The 19,883-nt window shown below is 49.1% G+C and overlaps 1 pseudogene; it reads right to left on the reverse strand.

Annotated features, from left to right (window-relative positions):
• Positions 1-879: 879 nt before the first annotated feature.
• On the reverse strand, positions 880-5,636 carry LOC132479658 (nucleic acid dioxygenase ALKBH1-like; annotated as a pseudogene).
• Positions 5,637-19,883: the final 14,247 nt, after the last annotated feature.

A 19,883-nucleotide genomic window follows, 5' to 3' on the forward strand; every position in this document is an offset into this window, starting at 1 on the left:
TGGCGCAGGCTCCGCAGACTGCTTGGGCTCAAGTGCCAGCTCTGTCACTTGTCAGCTGTGTGACCGTGGACAAGCCACTCCACCTCTCTGTGCCTGAGTGTTCCCATCTGTAAAATGGGGCGATAGTAGTACCTATTTTGAAGGGTAAAGAAAATAACCCATATAAAGAGGCTTCGCAGAGGGTAAGTGCTCAGTAAATGGTTATTGTTATCATTCGTATTTTGTTATTATTATTACAGGGTCAACGGAGTCTCAGAGGCCGACCCTCTAAGGTCAAGGTCTGCTCGGCCTCACAGGCTCACCTCCTCGCTCAACATATCCCGCTGTCCCTCGGCTGTGCTACCTCCTCTCCCACTTTCCCCGGAGCTGCCTTTGATCCAGGCTTGCTGGCCTTTTGTCATTTTAGGGACATTCCTCACACGGTACAGGCTCCAGGCCATTGCCACCTGTCCCCCACCCCTCGGTTCCCAAATCCTCTGATCTATCTAAATTCTCAGGGGCTCAGTTCTCATGCCTCCCATGAAATCTCTCCAGTTTTCCCACAGAGGAGGTCTCTCTCCCACTCCGACTCCAGCAGTGGCCCCCTGCCTCTCTCAGAGTGATGTGAGCCCCCATTCGAGCTCCCCTAGTTTGGCCAGCCCTAGCTTGTACTAGGCTCCCCCGGCCTTGGGGTGGGCCCCCGTCCCAATGCGGGTGCCGAGGATCATGGGCGCCTCTGGCCCCTCTCTTGGGCAGCTTCGGGGAGTGGTCCGCAGCCCACTGAAGCAGGGCCTTGCCTGGGACCCACCCCAGCCCAGACCTGGCCTGTTAGATCCCACCAAGCCCAGGGCTGCCCAAGGGAGGATGTGGCCACAGTCACACAGAATGGTTCTGATAATTCTAGGAAACAGCCCCAGCGATGTGGCCGTGAGCCTGGTTGGCGTTCAGGCGCTGGGCAGAGACCACTTCCCGGAAATGCCCTAACCGGGAGGTGGGGGGGCAGGGCTGAGGGAGCCGTCGATGGGCCTTGGTGCCCTCCCCTCACTCCCAGCGGGGTCCTGGCCTTGCCCAGACTGGGCACCGGGCCCAGCTGTCAGGGGCTTCCAGACTTAGTGGGAAGATGGAGCGGGAGGCGCCTAGGGCTCACTGCTCAGGGCCAGAGTCTCCGAGGAGGCCCGGGGTGAAGGATGACAAGTCGAAGCCAGAAAGGCCACAGACTAGCAGTTTCTATGTAGCTTTGTTGCTGTGTTTTTTCAGAAAGACATCGTGTGTGTATGGGGGGGACGAGGGTTGAATGAGTGTTGCCCGATAAAATACTGGATGCCCGATTTGAGGGACAGATACAAAAAAATGTTCACTGTTTATCTGAAAGTCAAATTTTATCCTGTAGATCTCCGCCTACTTATTTTTTTCTTTTCTTTATTTCTTTTGCTAAGTCTGGCAACACTCTTAGAAAGGAGCATTGGCTCTGGAGTGCGGGGTGTGCACGCTTTACGCTTCAAATCGATCCACCCTGTGCTGACTGGGAACCCCTCTGCCCACTGAATGAGCCCGGCACTCAACTCGAGGCTCCTCCTCCAGGGCTCCCATTGCCAGCCAAGGTTGCCACCAGGATGCTCAAGGGCTCTGCCTTGTGGTGCCCCTCCCATCAACCATGGTGCAGACCAGCCTCCATCCTCCACAGAGCCTCTTCACAGGCCTCCCTGCCTCCCCACTCCCAGTCTGAGCTTGACTCAGAAGCCAGAGGGAATTTTTTCATCCTGTAACCTGACCGTGTCCCTCTCTGCTGAAACCCTCCTTGTAGTCAAACTCCCCTCCGGAGCTCGAAGACCCTGGGGGTCTGACCTGTGCTCACTTCTCCCACCCGTCTCTCACCATTCCTTCCTCATCCTCCTTGCTTCTGCCACCCTGAACTATTAATACTTCAAGTTCCCTGAACAGGTCCTTTCTCACCTCCAGGCCTTGGCACAAGCTGCCTGGAACACTGTCCCTCAGGTCTTTCATTTGCAGAAAGATGGCAACACACCCTTATGATCTCAGCTTTGCAGCCTCTCCTGATCTCCCTGTGTCTGGACCAGGAAGCTGCCCCTGACCTGTAAAATCTAGGATGGGGCCTTCTCTCGCCTCCATAACCTTTGCCCTTCCCCCATGACAATAGTTATTTCTCTCTCTTATGAATGTCCGTATCATTTCAAAAGTGAATTATCATCTGCAAATTTACTTTGACAAATCTTTTAAAAATTGATAGACTAGGGAGACAAATCCACCAGCAGCATGGGATATTTCAAATGCTTCTCTTAATTATTGATGGCAAAGCTGAACAAATTAGCCAAGATATGGAAGATTTGAACAACATAAGCAACAGACTTGATATAATGGACATTAATTGAATTTTGTCTCCCACGAGCAGATTCTCCTTAAGCACTTATGGACTATTTTCAAAAATTGATAGTATACTAGATTAGAAAGCAACCTCCAAAAAATTTTCAAAGAATTGCTATTAGAGCACATTCTTTGACCTCAGTGCAGTGGAGTTAGTAATAACAAAAATATAATTGAAAATATCCCCACATATTTGGAAATTTATCACTGGGATAAACAATTTGACCAAAGGAATGGAAAAGAGAGCCTGGAAACAGAGGAGGCATGTGTGGGACTCTGATTTATGACAGTGGAAGCTGGCAGGCCAGAGGGGGAGGGACCATGTGATTTAGTAGAGCAGGTAAAATTGGTTATACATGTGGGGAAAAAGTCCACTTGAATCCTTACAGTGTACTCAAGAATCAGCTCTAGGGACTTCCCTCGCGGTGCAGTGGTTTAGACTCTGTGCTTCCACTGCAGGGGGCACAGGTTTGATTCCTGGTTGGGGAGCTAAGATCCCGTATGCCGCGTGGGGCAGCCAAAAAAGAAAAAAAAAAGAAAGAATCAGCTCTAGATGGATTAAGGACTTACATGTCACAAGCACAACTTTAATTCTGTTTGAAGAAAATATAGGTTAATATCTTTCTGACTTCAGGGTGGGGAAACAACTCTTAAAGAAAACACCAAAAAGGTGTTAACCATGATGAAAAGATGCAACTGACCACATTAAAAATAATTTCTGTTTGAGATAGAGTCACAGATGTAGAAAACAAACATATGGTTACCAAGGGGGAAAGGGGGGGGAGGGATAAATTGGGAGATTGGGATTGACATATACACACTACTATACATAAAATAGATAACTAATAAGGACCTACTGTATAGCACAGGGAACTCTACTCAATACTCTGTAATGGCCTATATGGGAAAAAAATATCTAAAAAAGAGTGGGTACATGTATATGTATAACTGATTCACTTTCCTGTACATCAGAAACTAACACAACACTTTAAATCAACTATACTCCAATGAAATTTTTAAAAAATTAAAAATAATTTCTGTTTCCCAAAAGACACCTGAAAAGAAGTGAAAAGACGAGACATATCTGGGAAAAGATGTGAGCACAGAGTTGGTATCAAGATCCCCCTATGGATCAGTAAGAAAAGATAAACAACTTAAGAGAAAAATGAGCGAGAACCACGAACTGGCATTTCACAAAAGATGAAATGGCCAGAAAACATGACGGGATCTTAAGTTCACTAGCGATCAGGGACATGGAAATGAAGACCACAATGAGACGTTATTTTCTACCCAGTTGGCTGGTAAAAAGTGTGACATCTGACACTGTTAAATGTTGGCTAGGATATGGATCAGCAGGAACTCTCAAAATTGCTGGCAGGACTGTAAAGTGATTCAAACATCGTGGAAAAATAGTTTGGCATTTCTCTGTAAAGATAACAGTGGCACACCTGTGTCCCAGCCATTCCACTCCCAGGATTCTATCTAAGAGGAAGCCCTGCTGGTGTATCTAGATACATATCTGAAAGTGTTCATAACAGCACTGCTGGCAATCGCAGAAACGCTGCAACAACATGGTGAATCTAAGACACGTGGTGCTGAGTTGAAAAACTCAAATCCCAGAGACTATACATGGTTTGATACTCTTTACTTTTAAACCCAGCACAAGCAAATGATATCTAACCATGTATACTCTACTAAGCTCTACAGACAGAGTGAGTGAGTGACAACCACAAAGTTCAAGATGCCTCTGGGGAAGGAGAGGGGAGGAGGGGTAAGGGTAGTGGAGGCTCCAGAATTTGGATTTTATTGGAGGGCAAAGGGGAGCTGGTTTCTGAGAAGAGTGATGTGATTCCAACCTTTTTTTTTTTTTAATTTGAAATTAAGTTTATTCGTGCTTTAAACAGTTACAGAATACCCTTGGGACATTTTTAGTCCAACAATTAAAATTGCATTTAAAAGCCAACTGGAAGAGTTTAGAGACCAAAAAGACATCTGGAGTAACTACTGTTCCCCTTTCCTTGAGTTTATATATATTTACCTTTTAGGCAAGAGAGAGAACTGTGATTACTTTCTATTCCAGGGGATGTGATTTCCAGTTCCATTGTCTTAATGTGTGTAAGATTCTTCTGTGAAGGCCAGAGAAGATCAAAGAATTTGATGTTGATCGGAAGAATTAAGAAGACAAGACTAATGGTTGGTCATGGACCCACAATTTTACCACAAATCACTAGATGGGGTGGTGGGAGGGGTATTATGTTTCCCATCAATAGAATCTCAGGTATTTATTTTATTTTTGGCTGTGCCGCGTGGCTTGCAGGATCTTAGTTCCCCGACCAGGGATTGAACCCATGCCCCCTGCAGTGGAAGCATGGAGTCCTAAGCACTGAACCGCCAGGGAAGTCCCCTGAGGTATTTAAAGACTCCATAGATGTGGAGGGAATTCCCTGGCAGTCCCGTGGTTAGTACTCCAAGCTCTCACTGCCAAAGGCCCTGGTTCGATCCCTGGTAGGGGAAATAAGATCCCACAAGCTGCGCAGTGCAGCCAAAAAGAAGCCTCCATAGACATGGAAACTCACTTCTACGTCTCTCAGAGGTAATGGCGAGGCTGAGAAGGCTGCAGTGGGAGCTCATACTTCCTTGGACTTCTCACATACGTTAGTACCAAAACCTAACCAGGACTGGACCAAGTCAGGTCAGCAGGGGAAGGTGTGTAGTGATCTGCAGAGTATATCTTACTGTCCCAGTTACAATCGTAGCCTAGGGTCACCCAGTGCAGTTTCTCTAATAAACTTCAGGGTCTCCATTTATTCACTTCTTTATACCTTAGAAGCTCTTTGCTCTGTTCCCACAAATCTTGAGTCTCTTCTTAGTCACATGTTTGTCCAGGTTACATACATTGGGTTTCTGGGAATATAACTTAAGGCACTGCTTCACCTAATGCCGCTGGTGGCCTGAGAGGAAGGGTTTGGGATAAAAATAAATCCGGGATAGGCTTGCAGTCCGTAGGCTCGCCACTTGCTGGCCAGCTGAAGTCCTGCTCTGTATGCATCATGGTCACTGGTTGGGGACACATTTAGCTGAGATTTGACTACCCTGGGGGCACCATTCCCCGTGCCTTGGGCTGCTTGGGCCGCCAAGAAGTCAGTGACCCCTCCCAGGTCTGCGGTGCTGGGGCCGCTCTGCTGGCAGAAGCGGAAAAGCTTCGGAAAGGCGTCCTCCCCAGGCCCTGCTGCCAGCATCACCACGGCACCCACGGCCACTGCCACCTTCCCCATCTCGCTGCCTGGCCTCGTCTCCATCCTGTTGTTGAAAAACAATGGAAGTAAGTGTGGAATTGTTACACCTGTGAGTTTTCAGGCTTTTCCTTCTCTGAGCCCCATTTTCTCCCTAATAATGGTAAGAGGGAACACTTACTATGTACCCAATGTTCCCTACATATATTAGCTCACTTAATTTTCACAACAACTCTGTGAGGTAAGTTTGATTATTATCATGCTTGTTACACCCATGAGGCAACTGAAGCACAGAAAGGTTAAATGACTTGCCCAAGGTCACACAGCTACTCGGTGCCGGAGGTGGGATTCAAATCAGCCTCTGCTGCCTTATCAGAACAGTGGAGGGATGGGAGCAACCCCACTTGATGATGAGTCCTCTAGTGGCAGGGGCTGTGTGTGTGTGTCTGTGTGTCTGTGTGCCCTTGGGGAGCCACCCGGGATGCTCAGGAAGTCAGCCATGATTATTGTCCTAGCAGGGTTTGGCAGGGAGGCAGGGAGCCAGCATGGGAGGGAATCAGAGACAGTCTGGGTTCGAATCCTGGCTCTGCCACTCACTCACCGCAGACCTTGGCAATCCTCTTGAGGCCTCTCTGAGACTTAGTTTTCTCACCTATAAAATGGGGGCCGTCCCAGTTGCTATTCCCAGGGCTGCTGTGAGGGATCAGGGAGAGAAAGGTGTGAGTGGCCTGGCCCACCGCCCAGCGTGATGAGCAGTGCTTAAATGTGGGCTGTTATTAGTCACCTGTTCACGGATGTCCTCAGCAGCTCTCTCTAGGTGATTTCTAACAGAACTTGGTCAGGAGTAGGCCCTTCAGAGTGTGAACACCGGGTCCAGCGCCTCTCACACCACTGGTGATGTGAGCTGTGTCTAAGAACATTTACATGGGGGCCTCAGCCTAAGGGCCAGAAGGTCAGCAGCTGGGGTCAGGGTGAAGGTGGGCTCCTCAGCTGGCTGGGCACAGCCAGGGCCGCCAAGTCAGGTGCTGGGGTGGTCATTCCTATGGTGACCACCAGGGGTCATGGTTGGCCACTTCTGCCTTCTTCCCTGGTCCCAGAGCCCATGGGCAACCTGCAGAGGACAGCGAGGACTCCCACATTCCTGACAACTGCAAGGTGGGGCATTTCCAGCAAGAGTGCATCTGAGGTCCTGACTTGGCTTTCCCACCTCTGTTAAATAAGAAAACTGGTAAGTTTTTCCATCCCTCTGTGGGAATGTCTGCTGGTCTTTTATCTACCCATCCATTTATCTCTTTGTTCATTCACTCATCGTTTCATCCATTCATCCTTCTGTCTGTCCATCCATTCATTATTCCTTTATTTTCCATTTGTTCATGTATCCATTCATCTGTCCTTTTATCCAGTCATCCATCCATCCATCCTTCCATCCATCCAACATCCAACATCTGTCCATCTACCCTCTGTCTATCCCACATGCACAAAGACCCCATGTTGAGCCAGGCTTGTTCAGCCTGAGGGTCCCCATGAAGGGAGGAGGCCCATTTGCTGCTCCTGCCACCCCGCTCCCCCATCTCCTCCAGGCTCACCATCTCCTCCAGGGATGTACCACCAGGCAATGATAACATAAGATGATGTGTGTGGACAAATTTGGGGGTGCAAAAATGTCACATTTCATTATTAATTTTTATAGCACATTAGACTCCAAGGCTTTCCCGTCCTCTGCATGGGGATCGACATTTGTGGAGAAGGTCTTTGAGTTAAACAAAAATCCGAGAGGCTTATGTTGCTTCTGGAAGGCAAATGGGTGAAGGGCCGCTGGTTCAGCTTCAGCCCCTCGTAGTCACTGCTGATGTCCTCGTATTGCAGCCCATAGGGTCTCTTAGTCGGCTGGCTCCCGGCCCCTCCCCAGGCTTCCTGGCCCAGGGGATGCTTTGCTGAGAAGCTGCCTGTCAGAGGCGCCCCAAACCTTCCTCCGCAGCAACGGGAGCCTCTGGTCTCAGGCAGGCAGGTCTTGGCTTCAGTCCTTCACCACAGGGACCCATGCTGCAGGAACACAAACTGACCCAGACCCTAGATCCTGGAGCCTGTGGGCTTGGCTGCTTCCTTAGGCGGGCTGTTAGGGTAGGGTGAGCGGTGTAACCCAGGCTGGCAGAAAGGTTTCTTATGAGAGGGGACTTCTAACTAAGACCTCCATGTTGAGTAGAGTGGGACAGGGGAAGGCAAGGGGGAGGGGGAATTTGGGGGTGGTAAAGGGAAGAGAGAGTGCAAACATATGGGCTTGGGGGGCAGGGGGGCGGTGGGAGGGGCAAGAGAGAAACCAGAGGGATAAGAAGGGGCCCCATCTTGGAGCTTGGGCAGTGGGGAGATACCGAAGGTCTTTGACCAGGTGAGTTCCCCATGCAGGTGGTGTTTCCGAAGAGTCACTCTGGCAATGGGTGGAAACAGGTTGGAAAAATGTACAGGGAGGAGTAGCCATCTCTGGTTGTTCTCGGGTGGACGTGAGACACTGGTGGGTCACCCCTCCCACGGTTGTGCTGACAGCAGGAATGGAGCGGGGTGGCGAGGCTCTGTGGGGCGCTGGGAGGAGGGACCCATAGGATGGAATTACTTGACTGACCACCAGGTGGTGGGTGGAGTCATCAAGGCTGATACCTGAGGTCCTGGGTGGTGGGTGGTCTGTCTGTAACTGGGGTGGGGAACCCACGAAGGGAGAACAGGTGGTACGTGTGTGTGCCTCAGTTTTATTGATGTAATCCTTTATTGTTAAACATGAATAAAATGTGAACTATAGAGAATACACAGCATCTATACACAATTTAACAAAAATTATAAAGCAATTCCCATGTAACCCCCACCCCCTGAAACCTCCAGCCTCTTTTCTCCATCCCACACCTTCCTGCACAGAGCATGGAAACATCCTGACATTTACAGGCATCGCTTCCTCACTTGTATTGATAGTTTTACCCCCTATATCTGCATCTCTGAATAACATAATTTTGGTTTTCCCTGTTTTAGAAGTTTATGTAAAAAAAGCCCATGTTCCTTCAACTTACCATTAAGTGTGTAGGATTCATCTGTGCCGTTGTGTGTAGATACGGTTTATTCAAGTTCATTGCTGTATGCCATTCCAGTACGTGACCACACTACAAGCTATGAACCCATTCTCCTGTGGATGGACGTTTGGGATGTTTGCAGGTTAGGGCTATTGTAACCAATGCTCTGATGAGCGTTCTCATATGTACATAGAGGTGCATATGTATACATGTGTTTCTCCAAGCTGTATATCTGGGAATGGGATTTCTGAGCTACAGGTCATATGTATCTTCAACTTTACTAGAAGATGCCAGTTTTCTGAAGTGGTTGAACAAATTTACAGTCCCACTCTGCTTGGATGAGTGTTCCCATGGCTCTCTGGTGCTGCACACAGCATTGCTAGTTTTTGGCAATCTGCTGGGTGTGTAATGGTATCTTGTCGTTACTGTAAGTTGCATTTCCAAGGCAATTTAATGAGCTAGAGCATCTCTTCATATACTTATTGGCTGGTTGGACCCTCCCCCCTTTTAAAGTGTCTATTTAAATCTCTGGTCTATTTTCTATAGGGTTGTTTGCAGCATATGCCTCTGGTGCCAGCATCACTCTGATTTTGGCCGCTGTGTGGGGTACAAACCTCCCACCAGAGAGCCAGTCTTTCCACATTCTACCCAGGGTCTTCTCCAACACTGTGGAAAAGACTGGAATGGGGGCGTGATAGCTGATGAATGGGCTCCCCACCTCCTGACCTTCATGGAGACAGCTCTGGAGCTCCTCAGAGGTCCTGGAGGTCCCGCTGCCTACAGCAGTGACCTTGATAATGCCCTTGTATTTGGATGTCTGCCTGCCCTGTCTCACTCTCCCCACCCCTCACTCCTCCCTCAGGCATCATCTTCTAGACACCCAAGCCCTTGTCTCAGGCTCCCTTCTCCTCTTGTTCTTATTGATTTCTGGGGGATATTTACATATTCTGGATATGACTCCCTTGTCAGTTACACTATTGCAATTATATTTTCCCACTCTGTGATTTTTCTATTCACTTTTTTCCACTGTAGTCCTGCAATCAAATCCCACTAGCCTTCAAAGTCTGATTCTCTAGGAATTCCTCCTCCCGTTGCCAGACCCCCAGGTTGGGAAGCCTGACGTGGGGCTCAGAACCTTCACTCCAGTGGGTGGACTTCTGTGGTATAAGTGTTCTCCGGTCTGTGAATCACCCACCAGCAGTTATGGGTTTTGATTTTACTGTGATTGAGCCCCTCCTACCGTCTCACTGTGCCTTCTCCTTTGTCTTTGGATGTGGGGTATCTTTTTTGGTGAGTTCCAGTGTCTTCCTGTCAATGATTGTCCAGCAGCTAGTTGTGATTCTGGTGTTCTCACAAGAGGGGGTGAGAGCATGTCCTTCTACTCCGCCATCTTGGTTCTTGCAGAGATGTTGAGAGGATTCATTGACAGAATGTACATAAAGCACTTTTTTCTTTCCCTTTGCGCTTGTCTAGTTTTATTCGAAGTGCCCCCGGCTCTTCAGACCAGAGTTCCTAGTGTGAAACGGCTGCGCCCAACACCTCAGCTCGGCAGGCCGTGTGCACGAGTGCTACGCTCAACACTACAATCTGTTTCTTTTTTTCATATTAATAAAATTTTTAAAATTGAAGTATAGTTGATTTACAGTGTTGAGTTAATTTCTGCTGTATAGCAAAGTGATTCAGTTATACATATGTATACCTTCTTTTTTAAAAATTATTTTCCGTTATGGTTTATCATAGGATATTGAATATAGTTCTCTGTGCTATACAGTAGGACCTTGTTGTTTATCCATTCTATATATAATAGCTTACATCTGCTAACCCCAACCTCCCCCTCCATCCCTCCCCCAATCCCCTCCCCCTTCTTGTATTTGTTTCTGATAGGCAGTTGGGACACTTAAGGTGGAAAAATTTCAGACCAAGTTCACAGCTTGAGGTTCCCTGTCTGCCCCTGGCTATTGTACCTGGAGTGGCAAAGTGCGTGCGTGTCAGTCTATGGCTATAGTTCTCAGAATGGGTTTCTTCCCCTGCCCCTTTGCTTCTGCTCTTCTCAATTCCAAATTGCTTTCTGGGGCCAATGGGAGAGGCATGATTTGGTTCTGGTTTACCCTTTTCCCGAGGAGGGGTTCCCAACCTACATGGGAAGGGTCTGCTTTATGACTCACCTCCCTTGACTGGCCTTCGGCCTTGACTTCTGTCCTGCTTACCCTGAAAGCCCCCAGATCTAAGCCCAAGTGGGTAGCATCTGTCAATACCCTTCATACGGAAGTGGCTTTGGTAGTTCTGTTACTTTGCTTACCTCTCTGGGGTTATATTTTCTCCTCAGATTTAGGCTGCTGCTTCCCCATGATCTTTTTAGCTCTGCAATTTAAAAAAGTATTTTACTTAGCATTTTAAACCATGTTCAGAGGGCAAAGGAAATCTGCCATCACTGAAAACAAAAATCTTAATATCAGTTTTAGATCCACTGGGTCTGAGGGTCTGAGGGGACATTTTGCATTGGGTTGCATAAAGGAAAGTCTTCTCTTTGTTAAGAAAAAAAATTTTTTTTTAAATTTTTGGCTGCATTGGGTCTTCATTGCTGCATGGGGGCTTTCTCTAGTTGTGGCGAGCGGGGGATACTCTTTGTTGTGCTGAGCGGGCTTCTCATTGAGGGGGCTCCTTTTTTTGCAGAGCACGGCTCTAGGCACGCAGGCTTCAGTAGTTGCAGCATGCACGCTCAGTAGTTGCAGCATGCGGACCCTAGAGTGCGCGGGCTTCAGTAGTCGCGGCACGTGAGCTCAGTATTTGTGGCGCACGGGCTCAGAAGTTGTGGCCCGTGGGCTCTAGAGCACAGGCTCAGTAGTTGTGGCACACGGGCTTAGTTGCTCCATGGCATGTGGGATCTTCCCAGACCAGGGCTCGAACCCATGTCCCCTGCACTGGCAGGCGGATTCTTAACCACTGTGCCACCAGAAAGTCTTCTCTTTATAATGCCAGTCTCTACACATATCTAGCCTACAACTTGTCACCACTTTTGTGTACCATTGCCAGGATGCTGTGTCCTCTGAGATGGTGTGAGCAGAAGTGAGTTAGATACGGCCAGCAGAACTCAGGGAAAGATCAGATGCCTTCCCTTCTTTGGGGAGGCAGGAAAGTGGAGCCCGACTCCCCAGCTCGTGGCACATCTCCCAGTGACCTCACCTGTGTCCACCTGTCCCCAAACTGCTGCCGTAAGGACCTCTTGCCTCCTCCTCCGTGGATGGCTGGTAAAATGGGCGCAGTGCTGTGGGCTGACTGCAGCATTGACTAGGCAGAAATCCCAGCTTCCTCACATACAAGTTATGCAACCCCAGGAAGCTACACCTAACCTCTCCCAGCCTGAGTTGACAGATCTGCAATATGGGATAGTCATAATAGTAACTAGCTTATAGTGTTAATAGGAGAATAAACTAGTTAATAACTGTAATGCCCTTGAGAGAGTGCCTGCAACATAATAGGCACTATAAAATCTTTTTAGGGCTTCCCTGGTGGTGCAGTGGTTGAGAGTCCGCCTGCCAGTGCAGGGGACACGGTTCGTGCCCCGCTCCGGGAAGATCCCACATGCCGCGGAGCAGCTGGGCCCGTGAGCCATGGCCGCTGGGCCTGCGCATCCGGAGCCTGTGCTCTGCAGCAGGAGAGGCCACAACAGTGAGAGGCCCGTGTACCGCAAAAAAAAAAAAAAAAAAAAAAAAAACTTTTAAAAAATGGGATGATAAAAAGTGTCTCACACAACTCTCTAGGTCAACTGAAATAACAGACAGAATATTACTATTGCATTTACTTTTTTAATCTCATGCAACCCTTCATTTTAGAGGTGAGAAACTGAGACCCAGAGAGGGCAGGGACTCCACCAAAGCCACCCAGAAGGCCACTGGCTCCCTAATCTGCAAAGGGGCGCTCCAGGGTTCTAGCCCCAGCTCTGCCGCCACTGTGTGATTGTGGCCTGGTCTGTTCCCTCTCTGGGCCTTGGTTTCCCCATTGGTGAGGGTGTTCTGACTAAGCCCCAATGTTTGTACTGGGAGATTTGGGGGTTGCAGTTGCCAAGGTGACTCGAGGACCCAAAAGAGCTGGGAGGGTGTGCGCTGGATGATGAGTTGAAGCTGCCTGCCAGGAACCCAGAAGCTTGAGAACTTGCAGCCTCAAACCAACTGCCTCTACCACCAATAGCAGCGCTTAGGAAGGTGTAACCCAGCCACAGTCTTGGGTAAGTAGCTTCTCACAGGGGGCGGGGTGGATAACAGCAAGGGGTGAGAATTCGCAGTAGCCCTCTGGCTGGGGGGCCCCAGGCAGGCACGCTGAGCCCTACTCAGACTTGTCTTCCCTGAGCTGAGGCAGGACACCTAGGCTCTGGCTTCTGACGGTATGTTTCAAGCCAGTCCCCACCCCTCTCTGGGCCTCAGTCCCCCGTCAATGAAATGGGACCAGAGACAGCGTAGATGAGTCTCAAGGGCCCCACATGACCTGTGCATCAGGCAAAGGCGTGACTGTCCCTCCTAGTGTGGACACTAGGGTCTCCACCTGCCCCACCACAGGGGAAAGGTAGCACTGAGCCTGAGCAGGGGGATTACTGCCCTGACCACCTATTGTCTGACCTCTCTGAGCCTCAGGGCTCCTCACCTGTGCGTGGGGAGAGAGCAGAACCAACATGGCAGGGCCGGGAGGACTACCTGACACGGTCACCCAGGGCCTGACACAGCTGTCGGTGCAAAAAGGAATTCCCACTCACCAAGGCCCCCTCCCGCCAGGCCTCAGAGGCTAGAGGCAGCTCCCAGGCCCCGACCCCAGACCCCCATGCCCGGAGGGAGCCAGACCTCAGAAAAGGCCTTGGCTGTGGTGGTTCCAGAGCAGGTGTCACAGCCCTACTCCTTGACCAGGGCTCCCACACACCCATATCCTGCCTCCAGGCCAACCCCCCAATTAGTTGTCATTTAGTTAGGGCCACCAGCCTGCAGGCGGTTAATTGTGCCCATCAGCAAAGCAGGAACAACTTTTCTTTTTCTAATATATTTATTTATTTATTTTTGGCTGCGTTGGGTCTTCACTGCTGTGCGCAGGCTTTCTCTGGTTGCTGCGAGCGGGGGCTACTCGTCATTGCGGAGCACGGGCTCCAGGCGCGCGGGCTTCATTAGTTGCGGCTCGCGGGCTCTAGAGCGCAGGCTCAGTAGTTGTGGCGCACGGGCTTAGTTGCTCCGCGGCATGTGGGATCTTCCCGGACCAGGGCTCAAACCCGTGTCCACTGCATTGGCAGGCGGATTCTTAACCACTGCGCCACCAGGGAAACCCGAAGCAGGTAGAACTTTAATGAGCAATTCATTAACAAAACTGGGGACTGCCAGAGCCGCTTCTTTCAGGAGGGACTGATTTCATTAACCACTTCATCCCTCAGGCAAAGGCTGATGATATCGGTGGTTTGCATCCTCCAAGATCCTAGGGGAAATAAAACAACTGTTTCTCAGTTACAGAGAGCCAGCTCTGCCCAGTGGTGTGCTTTGTAAACCCCTGCAGATTCAGTCCTTCCAGTGAGGTACTATTATTATGGCCATTTTACAGGTGGGGAAATTGAAGCTCAGAAAGGTTATTCTCTTCCCCAAGGACACATAACTAAGTACAAATAGATCCCAGTCTCTCTGACTCCAAAGGTATTTTCTCTTTGACCCCTCAAATACATGTTTCCTTTTATGGATGGAAGGTCTCAGAACCTGTGAGCTAAGAAACTGTCACAGGCTTGCAGGGACGGGGGATGTGGACTGAGCTCTGGTCCTAAAGCAATTCCACTGCTTTAGTGCAAAAGGAAGCCCTTAGGTCCTGAGACACACTGAGGCTGGCTTGTCCCCTCCAGCCACTCTCCTGCCCCTCCAGCCACCCGCCTCCATCCTCAAGTTCTGGATTCTTCCTCTGCAACTCACTTACCTCTTCTGTGTCTGTGGCTCTTTCCATAATAGGCAATATGAATGGCAGTTCAGATGGCACAGGGAGGTTAATTTTTAACTTTAGTCTAATGAATAGCTTTTCATTAATTATGGCATGTGACCCTGGTCATTTAACACAGTATATTGTGTTTTCTTTTAAAAGCAATCATTTTGAATTAAATTTTAAAAGATCCATAGATCTAAAAGAAAATATTAAGTAAATATTTAGCAGACTTGATTTCTAGACTTGGAAAAAACTGTGAGAACAAACTTGCCTGCCTGAGTTGGGGATACCTAGCCTGGGTTACCCTCCTACACCACCTTCTTAATCAAACAGGTCCAAGGAGGTGTTTGTCAGTCTCAAGAGAGTAGTCCTTTCCTGGAGGGGAAGTTGGCCTTCCTCCTCAGCCAACAGGCTCATGCTGCAGCCCGTTTACTTATTTCTCTGAAAATGTTATCAATGTACTACACGCACACAGTTTAGTATCATGGTTGCCTGGGGTGGGAGTGGAGGGGAGGTTGACTGCAAAGGGCACAAAGGAATTTTCTTGAAAGATGAAAATGCTCTAGATCTTGATTGGGGTGTTTGCTACACAAGCGTGCACATTTGTCAAGTCATTGATTTGTACACTTAAAATGTGGAAATTTTATTACAGGGAGATAAAGCCAATTTGAAAACAAAAACAAAAGCCACAGAAATTCATTTATATTGGGAGCCACTTCATACTCACTGCCAGTTTTAAATTCTGAGATTCGTGCTTTGCTGCATGATAGTATATGCTGGTCTCATTTAGCTGTCATTCCAGCTTGCTCCCAAAGTCAGCAGTTATAGAGTTCTGCCACGTGCCGGTCACAACAAGGGTGCTTAAAATGTCAGAGAGTTACATTTGGCAAAGGGACATCGAAAGTCAGCCGGGAGAGGATGGATCAATCGATAACTGTTGGGACAATTGGCTCTCCATTTAGAAGGAAATAAAATTAGATCCTTACCTCACACGTTATACACACATGTAAACATTCCAGATGGATTAAAGATGGATGGATTAAATGTTATACAAAAACTATAAAAATATTAAAGTAAAATATAGAAGAATATTTTTAATAAGGTCCAACCAGTAAAAGCTAAGACATGAGGGCCAAAATTCATAAAGGAACATTATGTTTGACTATATAATAATGTAAAACTTTCTATGACCAAAGACACGGAGAATTTAGCTAAAAAGCATCCAGTAGACTACTGGAAAATATTGCCTCATGTGTATTAAAGAATTAAGATTTTTAATATGAAAAGAGGTCCTATAGATCCGTAAGAAAATAAATCAGTGACAAAAAGCCCAATTAAAAATGGGTAAAGGGGCTTCCCTGGTGGCACAGTGATTGAGAGTCCGCCTGCCGATGCAGGGGATACGGGTTCGTGCCCCGGTCTGGGAGGATCCCACATGCCGCGGAGTGGCTGGGCCTGTGAGCCATGGCCACTGAGCCTGTGCGTCCAGAGCCTGTGCTCCGCAACGGGAGAGGTCACAGCAGTGAGAGGCCCGCGTACCGCAAAAAAAAAAAAAAAAAAAAAAAATTGGGTAAAGGATATATACAGTTGTTTCACACAAGAAGAAATAAAAATGGAAAGTAAAGTTATGAAAAGATGTTCAGACTCCTTCACAATTATGGATAGGCACATTAAAACAATGGCATCAGCCCTCTCCAGACTGGCATAAAAAACAGTGGTATGAGTATGGGAAAATAGGCACTTTCACACAGTATTGGTGGGAATCTAAACTGGTACTACTTTTAGGGAGGGCAATCTAGCAGTATCTATAAAAGTTTTAACTGAACAAACTCTGACCCAGCAATTCCCTTCATAGGAATCTATTCTTCAGAAATAGCCCCACGTGGGCCCAAAATACATATTCATTGCTGTGAAGCACATTATACTAAAAATTGGAAACTGCCTAAATTTCCTTCAGTAGGGGGTTATGGAAAAATAAATTTTACATTGTGTGCAATGGAATTCTTGCGTCAATTAGAAAGAATGAAATAGAACTCTGTGTACTGGCCTGGAATGATATCCATTATATCTTAGCAAGAGAAAAGAAAGCAAGTTATAAAACACTATGTATAGCATAATAACCCTATTTTTGTAAAACAATTGCATATACAAGTTATAAATATATAATGATAACGTCTCACAATTATATATGCTAGCAGCCTGGAATTATTATTATTCCTATTCAGTAGATGAGGAAACTGAGGCACAGAGTGATTAAATAACTTGCCCAAGGTGGCACAGATTGTCAGTTGCAGAGCAGGGATTTGAACCCTAGCAGCCTGACTCCACGACTTGAGTGGAGTCAAAATAAGGCTTATTTTGACTTACTTTGGCATTGTAGGCCCCAAATACTTCTGTTAAGAGTAGTGACCTCTCGGGGCTTCCCTGGTGGCACAGTGGTTAAGAAACCGCCTGCCAGTGCAGGGGACATGGGTTCGAGCCCTGGCCCAGAAAGATTCCACATGCCGCGGAGCAACTAAGTGCGTGTGCCACAACTACTGAGCCTACGTACCACAACTACTGAAGCTTGCGCTCCTAGAGCCCATGCTCTGTAACAAGAGAAGCCACCGCAATAAGCCTGTGCACGCAACAAAGAGTAGCCCCCGCATGCAGCAACGAAGACCCAACACAGCCAAAAAAAAAAAAAGGGTGGTGACCTCCCAAAACAACACTGCAAGGGCTGAGTCACTTTTTAATAAATACTTTTAAGAGATAGATATTTGGGCTTCCCTGGTGGCGCAGTGGTTGAGAGTCCGCCTGCTGATGCAGGGAACACGGGTTCACGCCCCGGTCCAGGAAGATTCCACATGCCGTGGAGTGGCTGGGCCCGTGAGCCATGGCCGCTGAGCCTGCGCGTCTGGAGCCTGTGCTCCGCAACGGGAGAGGCCGCAGCAGTGAGAGGCCCGCGCACCGCAAAAAAAAAAAGAGATAGATATTTAAAAACATGAACTGGTAAATAGGACTTATCAAAAGGCCCAGTTTCCTGCAAACCCCCTCCTCAGAGTCTACCACTTACTTTAATTTATGTGGTGGTTACCTCCAGGGCAATAAATAACATGCTTATACTGCTATTTTTTGATTTATTAACCTTGGGCATAATTTATGGACTTTGGCAAGCACTGGAAAAAAGAAAATTCAGCTTATCTTTTTTTTTTTTTTCCCTCTTCCTGTTGTGGTGCAGTTTGCTGCTCTAACTCTAGGCTGGACCCTGGACTGGGCACTTTATTTACTGTATCGTTGCTAAGACTAGGCCCACTGAGGCTCAGAGTCGAAAGGGACTTGCCCAAGGTCACTGCGAGTCAGTGATGGAGGGGGGACAGGAGTCTGGTCTGCATGTCTCCAGGGCTGGGCTGTTTCTGTGACATCCTGTGGCCCACCCCATGGGTGACTGTGGTACATTCCTGGCTTCTCAGTCTGGCAGAGGCTCAGCATGGCTGGGGCGTGGCGGCCCTGGCTGCGTGCCCGCCGGGGGCTGACCTCAGGCCTCCTGCTGCTCGGAGGCGTGTCTGTGGAGCAGCAGGTGCAGCCTTTGGGTGTTTGGCCAGCAAATGTTTCATTTTCCACCGCTGATGGGCACAGACGTTGACTCTCTGGGCCTCTGCGTTCTGGATCATTTGCCCCCAAGTACCCTATACCTCTAGGGGAAAGGCTGAGCCAGTGACTGAGGCTGGGGGAGAAATGGGAGCCTGATACCCAAGACCCTCCGGAAGAAAACACCACCCTTCCTCTTCCCTAACACTGAAGTCACCTGGTAGGAGATGCTTGAAAAAAATGACCAAAGCTGGGCATCATCCAAAACCAATTAACTCAGAAACTACGGCAGGAGGCCTTGGGTCTAGATGGAGAGGAGCCCAGAGAGGGCAGTGATTCGCCAGAGGTCACACAGCTACTGTGGGTTGAGGACATAGGAGTCCAGTCTTGAAGGCCTCCTCTTCAGCCTGGAGAGAAGCAGGTTGAGTGGGGCCAATAAGGAAATGCAGGGCTGGGGCAGAGGGGGCGGGTCTGTGGCCAGGCCTGTGTGTAGTGGGGGTGGCCTTTCCAGAGGGGCTCGGCATGACAGATTTGGGAGGGGCAGGGCAGGGACAGCCATGAAGGGGGCCACATGGACGGTGCTCCCTCTGAACCAGGCCCCAGATCACTTCATCCGCAGCAAGAGCTGCGTGCAGGTGGTGGGAACAGCGCCCCTTTCAGGAATGCAGATGGGCTTCTCTCCATGGCAGGGCTCTGAGGCACGGCATGGAGAGGGCAGTGGGGATGTTGGGGGTGCAGGTAGGGGAATGGGAGAAATGTGGCCCCACAGACCCAAATCCCAGAGCCTCCTTCTCCTTCTGAACTGCAGGACTCAGCACCCCTAATCCCATCCTCCAGGCGGCCCAGTGAACCCCTCCTCTGACTCACAGCAGATGGGGCATCACGTGAGCAAATGCAGCAGCTGAGAGAACCAGGACAGATGGCAAGTGGGGGGCAGGGCAGGGCTGGCACAGAGGGACCTCTCAAACGGGGTGGTGTGGGGTTCTGGCTGGGCGCCAGCCTCCCAGGCTTGCCCTCCACCAGTCTGGTCCTCACGCCTCATCAGGAGTTCCTTGAGACCCATGGGGAACCCTGCAGATTTGGGGGTCAGGACAGGGCTGCTGACGGGGAGAGCTTGGAACATACATTTTCTGATCCCTGCCCGGTGCCTGCGCTGGCACCAGTGGGTTGAGACACCCCCCGCAGGCCACTCAAGCCCCCAGCTCTCCCTGGTTCCCTGGTGGCTTGGGACCAGGAACAGTCCTGGACCCTCCCTGCCCTCAGACTCTGCTGGACCCTGGGCTCAGTGCTTTGCATGCACTTTTATTCCTGCCAGGCACGAGCTCCTGATGTACCCATTTTAGAGATGAGGACACTGAGGCACAGGAGGCTTACCCAAGAGTGACCTCTTTTCTTGGGGGCTCCAGAGTCTGGGCTCTTGTCCACTGTACTCTCCTGCCCCCCTCACTGGTGAGGGGCTTCCTCAGCCAGGCAAGACTCTGTGCTGGGGGCCCAAGGACATGTGCCCTTGTGTTGAACCCCATCCCTGCTGCTGCCAAGCCCAAACCTGTCTTCTGGGGTGAAAAGACCCACTGAGATAGCAAAGCTGCTTGTCTGAGGAGAATCCTGGCTTTGTTTCTCTCTGGTTTAGTGAACTTGGGTGTCTGTGCTTCAGTTTCCTCATCTGGAAAAAGTGGATAAAATAGTATCTACTGTGGGGCTGCTGTGAGCATGAAGGAGTTAATGCAGTAAA

This window comes from Mesoplodon densirostris, chromosome 19 (genome assembly GCF_025265405.1).
Source record: "Mesoplodon densirostris isolate mMesDen1 chromosome 19, mMesDen1 primary haplotype, whole genome shotgun sequence".
NCBI lineage: Eukaryota > Metazoa > Chordata > Mammalia > Artiodactyla > Ziphiidae > Mesoplodon > Mesoplodon densirostris.